Source organism: Tauraco erythrolophus, chromosome 3 (assembly GCF_009769465.1).
Source record: "Tauraco erythrolophus isolate bTauEry1 chromosome 3, bTauEry1.pri, whole genome shotgun sequence".
Taxonomy (NCBI): Eukaryota; Metazoa; Chordata; class Aves; order Musophagiformes; family Musophagidae; genus Tauraco; species Tauraco erythrolophus.
Window position 1 is genome coordinate 11,937,612 of NC_141467.1, and position 12,128 is coordinate 11,949,739.

Genomic DNA, 12,128 nt, shown 5'->3' on the forward strand with positions numbered 1-12,128 from the left:
TTTATTCCTGAAAAAGCACAGCTCCCAAATCTGAAAGGTCCAGTGATTCCTCCCAAACTAAAGCTACCAGGAGAGAAAACTTTGGCAGGTTCTCACTAGCACTTTGCCCTCTACTGAACGCATCTAGCGAACTGGGACTCTGTCCTCTGCCCTTTCCTCAGGCACCAAAAGGAATCTTTTCACTTTTCCATCCTTGAAAAAGCACAGATCCCAAATCTGAAACATCTAGTGATTCCTCCCAAACCAAAGGTGTCAGGAGAGAAAACCTTGGCTCATTCTCTCTCGCCCTCTGCACTCTACTGAGTGCACCAAGAGAAATGACTTCCTGATCTCTGCCTTTTTCTTATGCACCAGGAGGGAGACTAGTCACGTTTTTATTCCTGCAAAAGCCCAGCTCCCAAATCTGAAACGACCAGTGATGTCTCATAAAGCAAATGTGCCAGCAGGGAAAATCTGGGCTGGTTCTCTCAAGCCCTTTGCCCTCTACTGAATGCGTCAAGCGAACTGGGACTCTAGCCGCTGCCTTTTCCACAGGCACGAAAAGGAGACTCTTCACTTTCTCATTCTTGCAACAGCCCAGCTCCCAAATCTGAAACATGCAGTGATTTCTCTCAAACCGAAGGTGCCAGCAGGGAAAATCTTTGCTGGTTCTCAGAAGCACTTTGCCCTCTCCTAATGCATCAAGAGAACTGAGTTTCTGACCTCTGCCCTTTCCTCAGGCACCAAAAGGAGACTCTTCACTTTCTCATCCTTGAAAAAGCACAGATCCCAAATCTGAAAAGTCCAGTGATTCCTCCCTAACCAAAGGTCCCAGGAGAGAAAACCTTGGCTCGTTCTCTCTCGCCCTCAGCACTCTACTGAATGCATCAGGAGAACTGAGTTTCTCTCCTCTGTCCTTTCCTTAGGCACGAAAAGGAGACTCTTCACGTCGTTATTCCTGAAAAAGCCCAGCTTCCAAATCTGAAACGTGCAGTGATTCCTCCCAAACCAAAGGTGCAGCAGGGAAAAGCCTGGCTGGTTCTCTCTAGCCCCTTGCCCTCTACAGAATACACCAAGAGAACTGAGTTTCTGACCTCTGCCCTTTCCTCAGGCAGCAAAAGGAGACTCTTCACTTTCTCATCCTTGAAAAAGCCCAGCTCCCAAATCAGAATCATGCAGTGATTCCTCCCAAACCAAAGGTCCCAAGATAGAAAACCTTGGCTCATTCTCTCTAGGCCTTTGCCCTCTAATGAATGCATCAGGAGAACTGAGTTTCCGTCCTCTGTCCTTTCCTCAGGCACCAAAAGAAGACTCTTCACGTCGTTATTCCTGCAAAAGCCCAGCTCCCAAATCTGAAACGACCAGGGATTCCTCCCAAACCAAAGGTGCCAGCAGGGAAAATCTTGGCTCATTCTCTCTAGCCCTTTGCACTCTACTGAATGCATCACGAGAACTGGGGTTCTGACTTCTGTCTTTTCCATAGGAATGAAAAGGAAACTCTTCACTTTCTCATTCTTGCAAAAGCCCAACTCCCAAGTGTGAAACGACCAGGGATTCCTCCCAAATCAAAGGTGCAGCAGGGAAAAGCCTGGCTGGTTCTCTTTAGCCCCTTGCCCTCTACAGAATACACCAAGAGAACTGAATTTCTGGCCTCTGCCCTTTCCTTAGGCAAAAAAAGGAAATTTTTCATTTTCTCAATCAGACAAATGCCCATATCCCAAATCTGAGACGTCCAGTGATGCCTCCTAAACCAAAGGTGCCAGTAGGGAAAATCTTGCCTCGTTCTCACTAGCCCTTTGCCCTCTATAGAATGCATCAACGGAACTGGGGCTCTGGCCTCTGCTCTTTCCTTAGGCACCAAAAGGAGACTATTCACTTTCACATTCCTGCGAAAGCCCAGCTCCCAAATGTGAAACGTCCAGTGAGACCTCCCAAACCAACTGTCCCAGGATAGAAAAGCTTGGCTCACGCTCTCTCACCCTCAGCACTCTACTGAATGCACCAAGAGAAATGAGTTCCTGATCTCTGCCTTTTCCTTAGGCACCAAAAGGAGACTACTCACGTTTTTATTCCTGAAAAAGCACAGCTCCCAAATCTGAAAGGTCCAGTGATTCCTCCCAAACTAAAGCTACCAGGAGAGAAAACTTTGGCAGGTTCTCACTAGCACTTTGCCCTCTACTGAACGCATCTAGCGAACTGGGACTCTGTCCTCTGCCCTTTCCTCAGGCACCAAAAGGAATCTTTTCACTTTTCCATCCTTGAAAAAGCACAGATCCCAAATCTGAAACATCTAGTGATTCCTCCCAAACCAAAGGTGTCAGGAGAGAAAACCTTGGCTCATTCTCTCTCGCCCTCTGCACTCTACTGAGTGCACCAAGAGAAATGAGTTCCTGATCTCTGCCTTTTTCTTATGCACCAGAAGGAGACTAGTCACGTTTTTATTCCTGCAAAAGCCCAGCTCCCAAATCTGAAACGACCAGTGATGTCTCATAAAGCAAATGTGCCAGCAGGGAAAATCTGGGCTGGTTCTCTCAAGCCCTTTGCCCTCTACTGAATGCGTCAAGCGAACTGGGACTCTAGCCGCTGCCTTTTCCACAGGCACGAAAAGGAGACTCTTCACTTTCTCATTCTTGCAACAGCCCAGCTCCCAAATCTGAAACATGCAGTGATTTCTCTCAAACCGAAGGTGCCAGCAGGGAAAATCTTTGCTGGTTCTCAGAAGCACTTTGCCCTCTCCTAATGCATCAAGAGAACTGAGTTTCTGACCTCTGCCCTTTCCTCAGGCACCAAAAGGAGACTCTTCACTTTCTCATCCTTGAAAAAGCGCAGATCCCAAATCTGAAAAGTCCAGTGATTCCTCCCTAACCAAAGGTCCCAGGAGAGAAAACCTTGGCTCGTTCTCTCTCGCCCTCAGCACTCTACTGAATGCATCAGGAGAACTGAGTTTCTCTCCTCTGTCCTTTCCTTAGGCACGAAAAGGAGACTCTTCACGTCGTTATTCCTGAAAAAGCCCAGCTTCCAAATCTGAAACGTGCAGTGATTCCTCCCAAACCAAAGGTGCAGCAGGGAAAAGCCTGGCTGGTTCTCTCTAGCCCCTTGCCCTCTACAGAATACACCAAGAGAACTGAGTTTCTGACCTCTGCCGTTTCCTCAGGCAGCAAAAGGAGACTCTTCACTTTCTCATCCTTGAAAAAGCCCAGCTCCCAAATCAGAATCATGCAGTGATTCCTCCCAAACCAAAGGTCCCAAGATAGAAAACCTTGGCTCATTCTCTCTAGGCCTTTGCCCTCTAATGAATGCATCAGGAGAACTGAGTTTCCGTCCTCTGTCCTTTCCTCAGGCACCAAAAGAAGACTCTTCACGTCGTTATTCCTGCAAAAGCCCAGCTCCCAAATCTGAAACGACCAGGGATTCCTCCCAAACCAAAGGTGCCAGCAGGGAAAATCTTGGCTCATTCTCTCTAGCCCTTTGCACTCTACTGAATGCATCACGAGAACTGGGGTTCTGACTTCTGTCTTTTCCATAGGAATGAAAAGGAAACTCTTCACTTTCTCATTCTTGCAAAAGCCCAACTCCCAAGTGTGAAACGACCAGGGATTCCTCCCAAATCAAAGGTGCAGCAGGGAAAAGCCTGGCTGGTTCTCTTTAGCCCCTTGCCCTCTACAGAATACACCAAGAGAACTGAATTTCTGGCCTCTGCCCTTTCCTTAGGCAAAAAAAGGAAAATTTTCATTTTCTCAATCAGACAAATGCCCATATCCCAAATCTGAGACGTCCAGTGATGCCTCCTAAACCAAAGGTGCCAGTAGGGAAAATCTTGCCTCGTTCTCACTAGCCCTTTGCCCTCTATAGAATGCATCAACGGAACTGGGGCTCTGGCCTCTGCTCTTTCCTTAGGCACCAAAAGGAGACTATTCACTTTCACATTCCTGCGAAAGCCCAGCTCCCAAATGTGAAACGTCCAGTGAGACCTCCCAAACCAACTGTCCCAGGATAGAAAAGCTTGGCTCACGCTCTCTCACCCTCAGCACTCTACTGAATGCACCAAGAGAAATGAGTTCCTGATCTCTGCCTTTTCCTTAGGCACCAAAAGGAGACTACTCACGTTTTTATTCCTGAAAAAGCACAGCTCCCAAATCTGAAAGGTCCAGTGATTCCTCCCAAACTAAAGCTACCAGGAGAGAAAACTTTGGCAGGTTCTCACTAGCACTTTGCCCTCTACTGAACGCATCTAGCGAACTGGGACTCTGTCCTCTGCCCTTTCCTCAGGCACCAAAAGGAATCTTTTCACTTTTCCATCCTTGAAAAAGCACAGATCCCAAATCTGAAACATCTAGTGATTCCTCCCAAACCAAAGGTGTCAGGAGAGAAAACCTTGGCTCATTCTCTCTCGCCCTCTGCACTCTACTGAGTGCACCAAGAGAAATGAGTTCCTGATCTCTGCCTTTTTCTTATGCACCAGAAGGAGACTAGTCACGTTTTTATTCCTGCAAAAGCCCAGCTCCCAAATCTGAAACGACCAGTGATGCCTCATAAAGCAAATGTGCCAGCAGGGAAAATCTGGGCTGGTTCTCTCAAGCCCTTTGCCCTCTACTGAATGCGTCAAGCGAACTGGGACTCTAGCCGCTGCCTTTTCCACAGGCACGAAAAGGAGACTCTTCACTTTCTCATTCTTGCAACAGCCCAGCTCCCAAATCTGAAACATGCAGTGATTTCTCTCAAACCGAAGGTGCCAGCAGGGAAAATCTTTGCTGGTTCTCAGAAGCACTTTGCCCTCTCCTAATGCATCAAGAGAACTGAGTTTCTGACCTCTGCCCTTTCCTCAGGCACCAAAAGGAGACTCTTCACTTTCTCATCCTTGAAAAAGCGCAGATCCCAAATCTGAAAAGTCCAGTGATTCCTCCCTAACCAAAGGTCCCAGGAGAGAAAACCTTGGCTCGTTCTCTCTCGCCCTCAGCACTCTACTGAATGCATCAGGAGAACTGAGTTTCTCTCCTCTGTCCTTTCCTTAGGCACGAAAAGGAGACTCTTCACGTCGTTATTCCTGAAAAAGCCCAGCTTCCAAATCTGAAACGTGCAGTGATTCCTCCCAAACCAAAGGTGCAGCAGGGAAAAGCCTGGCTGGTTCTCTCTAGCCCCTTGCCCTCTACAGAATACACCAAGAGAACTGAGTTTCTGACCTCTGCCGTTTCCTCAGGCAGCAAAAGGAGACTCTTCACTTTCTCATCCTTGAAAAAGCCCAGCTCCCAAATCAGAATCATGCAGTGATTCCTCCCAAACCAAAGGTCCCAAGATAGAAAACCTTGGCTCATTCTCTCTAGGCCTTTGCCCTCTAATGAATGCATCAGGAGAACTGAGTTTCCGTCCTCTGTCCTTTCCTCAGGCACCAAAAGAAGACTCTTCACGTCGTTATTCCTGCAAAAGCCCAGCTCCCAAATCTGAAACGACCAGGGATTCCTCCCAAACCAAAGGTGCCAGCAGGGAAAATCTTGGCTCATTCTCTCTAGCCCTTTGCACTCTACTGAATGCATCACGAGAACTGGGGTTCTGACTTCTGTCTTTTCCATAGGAATGAAAAGGAAACTCTTCACTTTCTCATTCTTGCAAAAGCCCAACTCCCAAGTGTGAAACGACCAGGGATTCCTCCCAAATCAAAGGTGCAGCAGGGAAAATCCTGGCTGGTTCTCTTTAGCCCCTTGCCCTCTACAGAATACACCAAGAGAACTGAATTTCTGGCCTCTGCCCTTTCCTTAGGCAAAAAAAGGAAAATTTTCATTTTCTCAATCAGACAAATGCCCATATCCCAAATCTGAGACGTCCAGTGATGCCTCCTAAACCAAAGGTGCCAGTAGGGAAAATCTTGCCTCGTTCTCACTAGCCCTTTGCCCTCTATAGAATGCATCAACGGAACTGGGGCTCTGGCCTCTGCTCTTTCCTTAGGCACCAAAAGGAGACTATTCACTTTCACATTCCTGCGAAAGCCCAGCTCCCAAATGTGAAACGTCCAGTGAGACCTCCCAAACCAACTGTCCCAGGATAGAAAAGCTTGGCTCACGCTCTCTCACCCTCATGCACTCTACTGAATGCACCAAGAGAAATGAGTTCCTGATCTCTGCCTTTTCCTTAGGCACCAAAAGGAGACTACTCACGTTTTTATTCCTGAAAAAGCACAGCTCCCAAATCTGAAAGGTCCAGTGATTCCTCCCAAACTAAAGCTACCAGGAGAGAAAACTTTGGCAGGTTCTCACTAGCACTTTGCCCTCTACTGAACGCATCTAGCGAACTGGGACTCTGTCCTCTGCCCTTTCCTCAGGCACCAAAAGGAATCTTTTCACTTTTCCATCCTTGAAAAAGCACAGATCCCAAATCTGAAACATCTAGTGATTCCTCCCAAACCAAAGGTGTCAGGAGAGAAAACCTTGGCTCATTCTCTCTCGCCCTCTGCACTCTACTGAGTGCACCAAGAGAAATGAGTTCCTGATCTCTGCCTTTTTCTTATGCACCAGGAGGAGACTAGTCACGTTTTTATTCCTGCAAAAGCCCAGCTCCCAAATCTGAAACGACCAGTGATGTCTCATAAAGCAAATGTGCCAGCAGGGAAAATCTGGGCTGGTTCTCTCAAGCCCTTTGCCCTCTACTGAATGCGTCAAGCGAACTGGGACTCTAGCCGCTGCCTTTTCCACAGGCACGAAAAGGAGACTCTTCACTTTCTCATTCTTGCAACAGCCCAGCTCCCAAATCTGAAACATGCAGTGATTTCTCTCAAACCGAAGGTGCCAGCAGGGAAAATCTTTGCTGGTTCTCAGAAGCACTTTGCCCTCTCCTAATGCATCAAGAGAACTGAGTTTCTGACCTCTGCCCTTTCCTCAGGCACCAAAAGGAGACTCTTCACTTTCTCATCCTTGAAAAAGCGCAGATCCCAAATCTGAAAAGTCCAGTGATTCCTCCCTAACCAAAGGTCCCAGGAGAGAAAACCTTGGCTCGTTCTCTCTCGCCCTCAGCACTCTACTGAATGCATCAGGAGAACTGAGTTTCTCTCCTCTGTCCTTTCCTTAGGCACGAAAAGGAGACTCTTCACGTCGTTATTCCTGAAAAAGCCCAGCTTCCAAATCTGAAACGTGCAGTGATTCCTCCCAAACCAAAGGTGCAGCAGGGAAAAGCCTGGCTGGTTCTCTCTAGCCCCTTGCCCTCTACAGAATACACCAAGAGAACTGAGTTTCTGACCTCTGCCGTTTCCTCAGGCAGCAAAAGGAGACTCTTCACTTTCTCATCCTTGAAAAAGCCCAGCTCCCAAATCAGAATCATGCAGTGATTCCTCCCAAACCAAAGGTCCCAAGATAGAAAACCTTGGCTCATTCTCTCTAGGCCTTTGCCCTCTAATGAATGCATCAGGAGAACTGAGTTTCCGTCCTCTGTCCTTTCCTCAGGCACCAAAAGAAGACTCTTCACGTCGTTATTCCTGCAAAAGCCCAGCTCCCAAATCTGAAACGACCAGGGATTCCTCCCAAACCAAAGGTGCCAGCAGGGAAAATCTTGGCTCATTCTCTCTAGCCCTTTGCACTCTACTGAATGCATCACGAGAACTGGGGTTCTGACTTCTGTCTTTTCCATAGGAATGAAAAGGAAACTCTTCACTTTCTCATTCTTGCAAAAGCCCAACTCCCAAGTGTGAAACGACCAGGGATTCCTCCCAAATCAAAGGTGCAGCAGGGAAAAGCCTGGCTGGTTCTCTTTAGCCCCTTGCCCTCTACAGAATACACCAAGAGAACTGAATTTCTGGCCTCTGCCCTTTCCTTAGGCAAAAAAAGGAAAATTTTCATTTTCTCAATCAGACAAATGCCCATATCCCAAATCTGAGACGTCCAGTGATGCCTCCTAAACCAAAGGTGCCAGTAGGGAAAATCTTGCCTCGTTCTCACTAGCCCTTTGCCCTCTATAGAATGCATCAACGGAACTGGGGCTCTGGCCTCTGCTCTTTCCTTAGGCACCAAAAGGAGACTATTCACTTTCACATTCCTGCGAAAGCCCAGCTCCCAAATGTGAAACGTCCAGTGAGACCTCCCAAACCAACTGTCCCAGGATAGAAAAGCTTGGCTCACGCTCTCTCACCCTCTGCACTCTACTGAATGCACCAAGAGAAATGAGTTCCTGATCTCTGCCTTTTCCTTAGGCACCAAAAGGAGACTACTCACGTTTTTATTCCTGAAAAAGCACAGCTCCCAAATCTGAAAGGTCCAGTGATTCCTCCCAAACTAAAGCTACCAGGAGAGAAAACTTTGGCAGGTTCTCACTAGCACTTTGCCCTCTACTGAACGCATCTAGCGAACTGGGACTCTGTCCTCTGCCCTTTCCTCAGGCACCAAAAGGAATCTTTTCACTTTTCCATCCTTGAAAAAGCACAGATCCCAAATCTGAAACATCTAGTGATTCCTCCCAAACCAAAGGTGTCAGGAGAGAAAACCTTGGCTCATTCTCTCTCGCCCTCTGCACTCTACTGAGTGCACCAAGAGAAATGAGTTCCTGATCTCTGCCTTTTTCTTATGCACCAGAAGGAGACTAGTCACGTTTTTATTCCTGCAAAAGCCCAGCTCCCAAATCTGAAACGACCAGTGATGTCTCATAAAGCAAATGTGCCAGCAGGGAAAATCTGGGCTGGTTCTCTCAAGCCCTTTGCCCTCTACTGAATGCGTCAAGCGAACTGGGACTCTAGCCGCTGCCTTTTCCACAGGCACGAAAAGGAGACTCTTCACTTTCTCATTCTTGCAACAGCCCAGCTCCCAAATCTGAAACATGCAGTGATTTCTCTCAAACCGAAGGTGCCAGCAGGGAAAATCTTTGCTGGTTCTCAGAAGCACTTTGCCCTCTCCTAATGCATCAAGAGAACTGAGTTTCTGACCTCTGCCCTTTCCTCAGGCACCAAAAGGAGACTCTTCACTTTCTCATCCTTGAAAAAGCACAGATCCCAAATCTGAAAAGTCCAGTGATTCCTCCCTAACCAAAGGTCCCAGGAGAGAAAACCTTGGCTCGTTCTCTCTCGCCCTCAGCACTCTACTGAATGCATCAGGAGAACTGAGTTTCTCTCCTCTGTCCTTTCCTTAGGCACGAAAAGGAGACTCTTCACGTCGTTATTCCTGAAAAAGCCCAGCTTCCAAATCTGAAACGTGCAGTGATTCCTCCCAAACCAAAGGTGCAGCAGGGAAAAGCCTGGCTGGTTCTCTCTAGCCCCTTGCCCTCTACAGAATACACCAAGAGAACTGAGTTTCTGACCTCTGCCGTTTCCTCAGGCAGCAAAAGGAGACTCTTCACTTTCTCATCCTTGAAAAAGCCCAGCTCCCAAATCAGAATCATGCAGTGATTCCTCCCAAACCAAAGGTCCCAAGATAGAAAACCTTGGCTCATTCTCTCTAGGCCTTTGCCCTCTAATGAATGCATCAGGAGAACTGAGTTTCCGTCCTCTGTCCTTTCCTCAGGCACCAAAAGAAGACTCTTCACGTCGTTATTCCTGCAAAAGCCCAGCTCCCAAATCTGAAACGACCAGGGATTCCTCCCAAACCAAAGGTGCCAGCAGGGAAAATCTTGGCTCATTCTCTCTAGCCCTTTGCACTCTACTGAATGCATCACGAGAACTGGGGTTCTGACTTCTGTCTTTTCCATAGGAATGAAAAGGAAACTCTTCACTTTCTCATTCTTGCAAAAGCCCAACTCCCAAGTGTGAAACGACCAGGGATTCCTCCCAAATCAAAGGTGCAGCAGGGAAAAGCCTGGCTGGTTCTCTTTAGCCCCTTGCCCTCTACAGAATACACCAAGAGAACTGAATTTCTGGCCTCTGCCCTTTCCTTAGGCAAAAAAAGGAAATTTTTCATTTTCTCAATCAGACAAATGCCCATATCCCAAATCTGAGACGTCCAGTGATGCCTCCTAAACCAAAGGTGCCAGTAGGGAAAATCTTGCCTCGTTCTCACTAGCCCTTTGCCCTCTATAGAATGCATCAACGGAACTGGGGCTCTGGCCTCTGCTCTTTCCTTAGGCACCAAAAGGAGACTATTCACTTTCACATTCCTGCGAAAGCCCAGCTCCCAAATGTGAAACGTCCAGTGAGACCTCCCAAACCAACTGTCCCAGGATAGAAAAGCTTGGCTCACGCTCTCTCACCCTCAGCACTCTACTGAATGCACCAAGAGAAATGAGTTCCTGATCTCTGCCTTTTCCTTAGGCACCAAAAGGAGACTACTCACGTTTTTATTCCTGAAAAAGCACAGCTCCCAAATCTGAAAGGTCCAGTGATTCCTTCCAAAACTAAAGCTACCAGGAGAGAAAACTTTGGCAGGTTCTCACTAGCACTTTGCCCTCTACTGAACGCATCTAGCGAACTGGGACTCTGTCCTCTGCCCTTTCCTCAGGCACCAAAAGGAATCTTTTCACTTTTCCATCCTTGAAAAAGCACAGATCCCAAATCTGAAACATCTAGTGATTCCTCCCAAACCAAAGGTGTCAGGAGAGAAAACCTTGGCTCATTCTCTCTCGCCCTCTGCACTCTACTGAGTGCACCAAGAGAAATGAGTTCCTGATCTCTGCCTTTTTCTTATGCACCAGAAGGAGACTAGTCACGTTTTTATTCCTGCAAAAGCCCAGCTCCCAAATCTGAAACGACCAGTGATGCCTCATAAAGCAAATGTGCCAGCAGGGAAAATCTGGGCTGGTTCTCTCAAGCCCTTTGCCCTCTACTGAATGCGTCAAGCGAACTGGGACTCTAGCCGCTGCCTTTTCCACAGGCACGAAAAGGAGACTCTTCACTTTCTCATTCTTGCAACAGCCCAGCTCCCAAATCTGAAACATGCAGTGATTTCTCTCAAACCGAAGGTGCCAGCAGGGAAAATCTTTGCTGGTTCTCAGAAGCACTTTGCCCTCTCCTAATGCATCAAGAGAACTGAGTTTCTGACCTCTGCCCTTTCCTCAGGCACCAAAAGGAGACTCTTCACTTTCTCATCCTTGAAAAAGCGCAGATCCCAAATCTGAAAAGTCCAGTGATTCCTCCCTAACCAAAGGTCCCAGGAGAGAAAACCTTGGCTCGTTCTCTCTCGCCCTCAGCACTCTACTGAATGCATCAGGAGAACTGAGTTTCTCTCCTCTGTCCTTTCCTTAGGCACGAAAAGGAGACTCTTCACGTCGTTATTCCTGAAAAAGCCCAGCTTCCAAATCTGAAACGTGCAGTGATTCCTCCCAAACCAAAGGTGCAGCAGGGAAAAGCCTGGCTGGTTCTCTCTAGCCCCTTGCCCTCTACAGAATACACCAAGAGAACTGAGTTTCTGACCTCTGCCGTTTCCTCAGGCAGCAAAAGGAGACTCTTCACTTTCTCATCCTTGAAAAAGCCCAGCTCCCAAATCAGAATCATGCAGTGATTCCTCCCAAACCAAAGGTCCCAAGATAGAAAACCTTGGCTCATTCTCTCTAGGCCTTTGCCCTCTAATGAATGCATCAGGAGAACTGAGTTTCCGTCCTCTGTCCTTTCCTCAGGCACCAAAAGAAGACTCTTCACGTCGTTATTCCTGCAAAAGCCCAGCTCCCAAATCTGAAACGACCAGGGATTCCTCCCAAACCAAAGGTGCCAGCAGGGAAAATCTTGGCTCATTCTCTCTAGCCCTTTGCACTCTACTGAATGCATCACGAGAACTGGGGTTCTGACTTCTGTCTTTTCCATAGGAATGAAAAGGAAACTCTTCACTTTCTCATTCTTGCAAAAGCCCAACTCCCAAGTGTGAAACGACCAGGGATTCCTCCCAAATCAAAGGTGCAGCAGGGAAAAGCCTGGCTGGTTCTCTTTAGCCCCTTGCCCTCTACAGAATACACCAAGAGAACTGAATTTCTGGCCTCTGCCCTTTCCTTAGGCAAAAAAAGGAAAATTTTCATTTTCTCAATCAGACAAATGCCCATATCCCAAATCTGAGACGTCCAGTGATGCCTCCTAAACCAAAGGTGCCAGTAGGGAAAATCTTGCCTCGTTCTCACTAGCCCTTTGCCCTCTATAGAATGCATCAACGGAACTGGGGCTCTGGCCTCTGCTCTTTCCTTAGGCACCAAAAGGAGACTATTCACTTTCACATTCCTGCGAAAGCCCAGCTCCCAAATGTGAAACGTCCAGTGAGACCTCC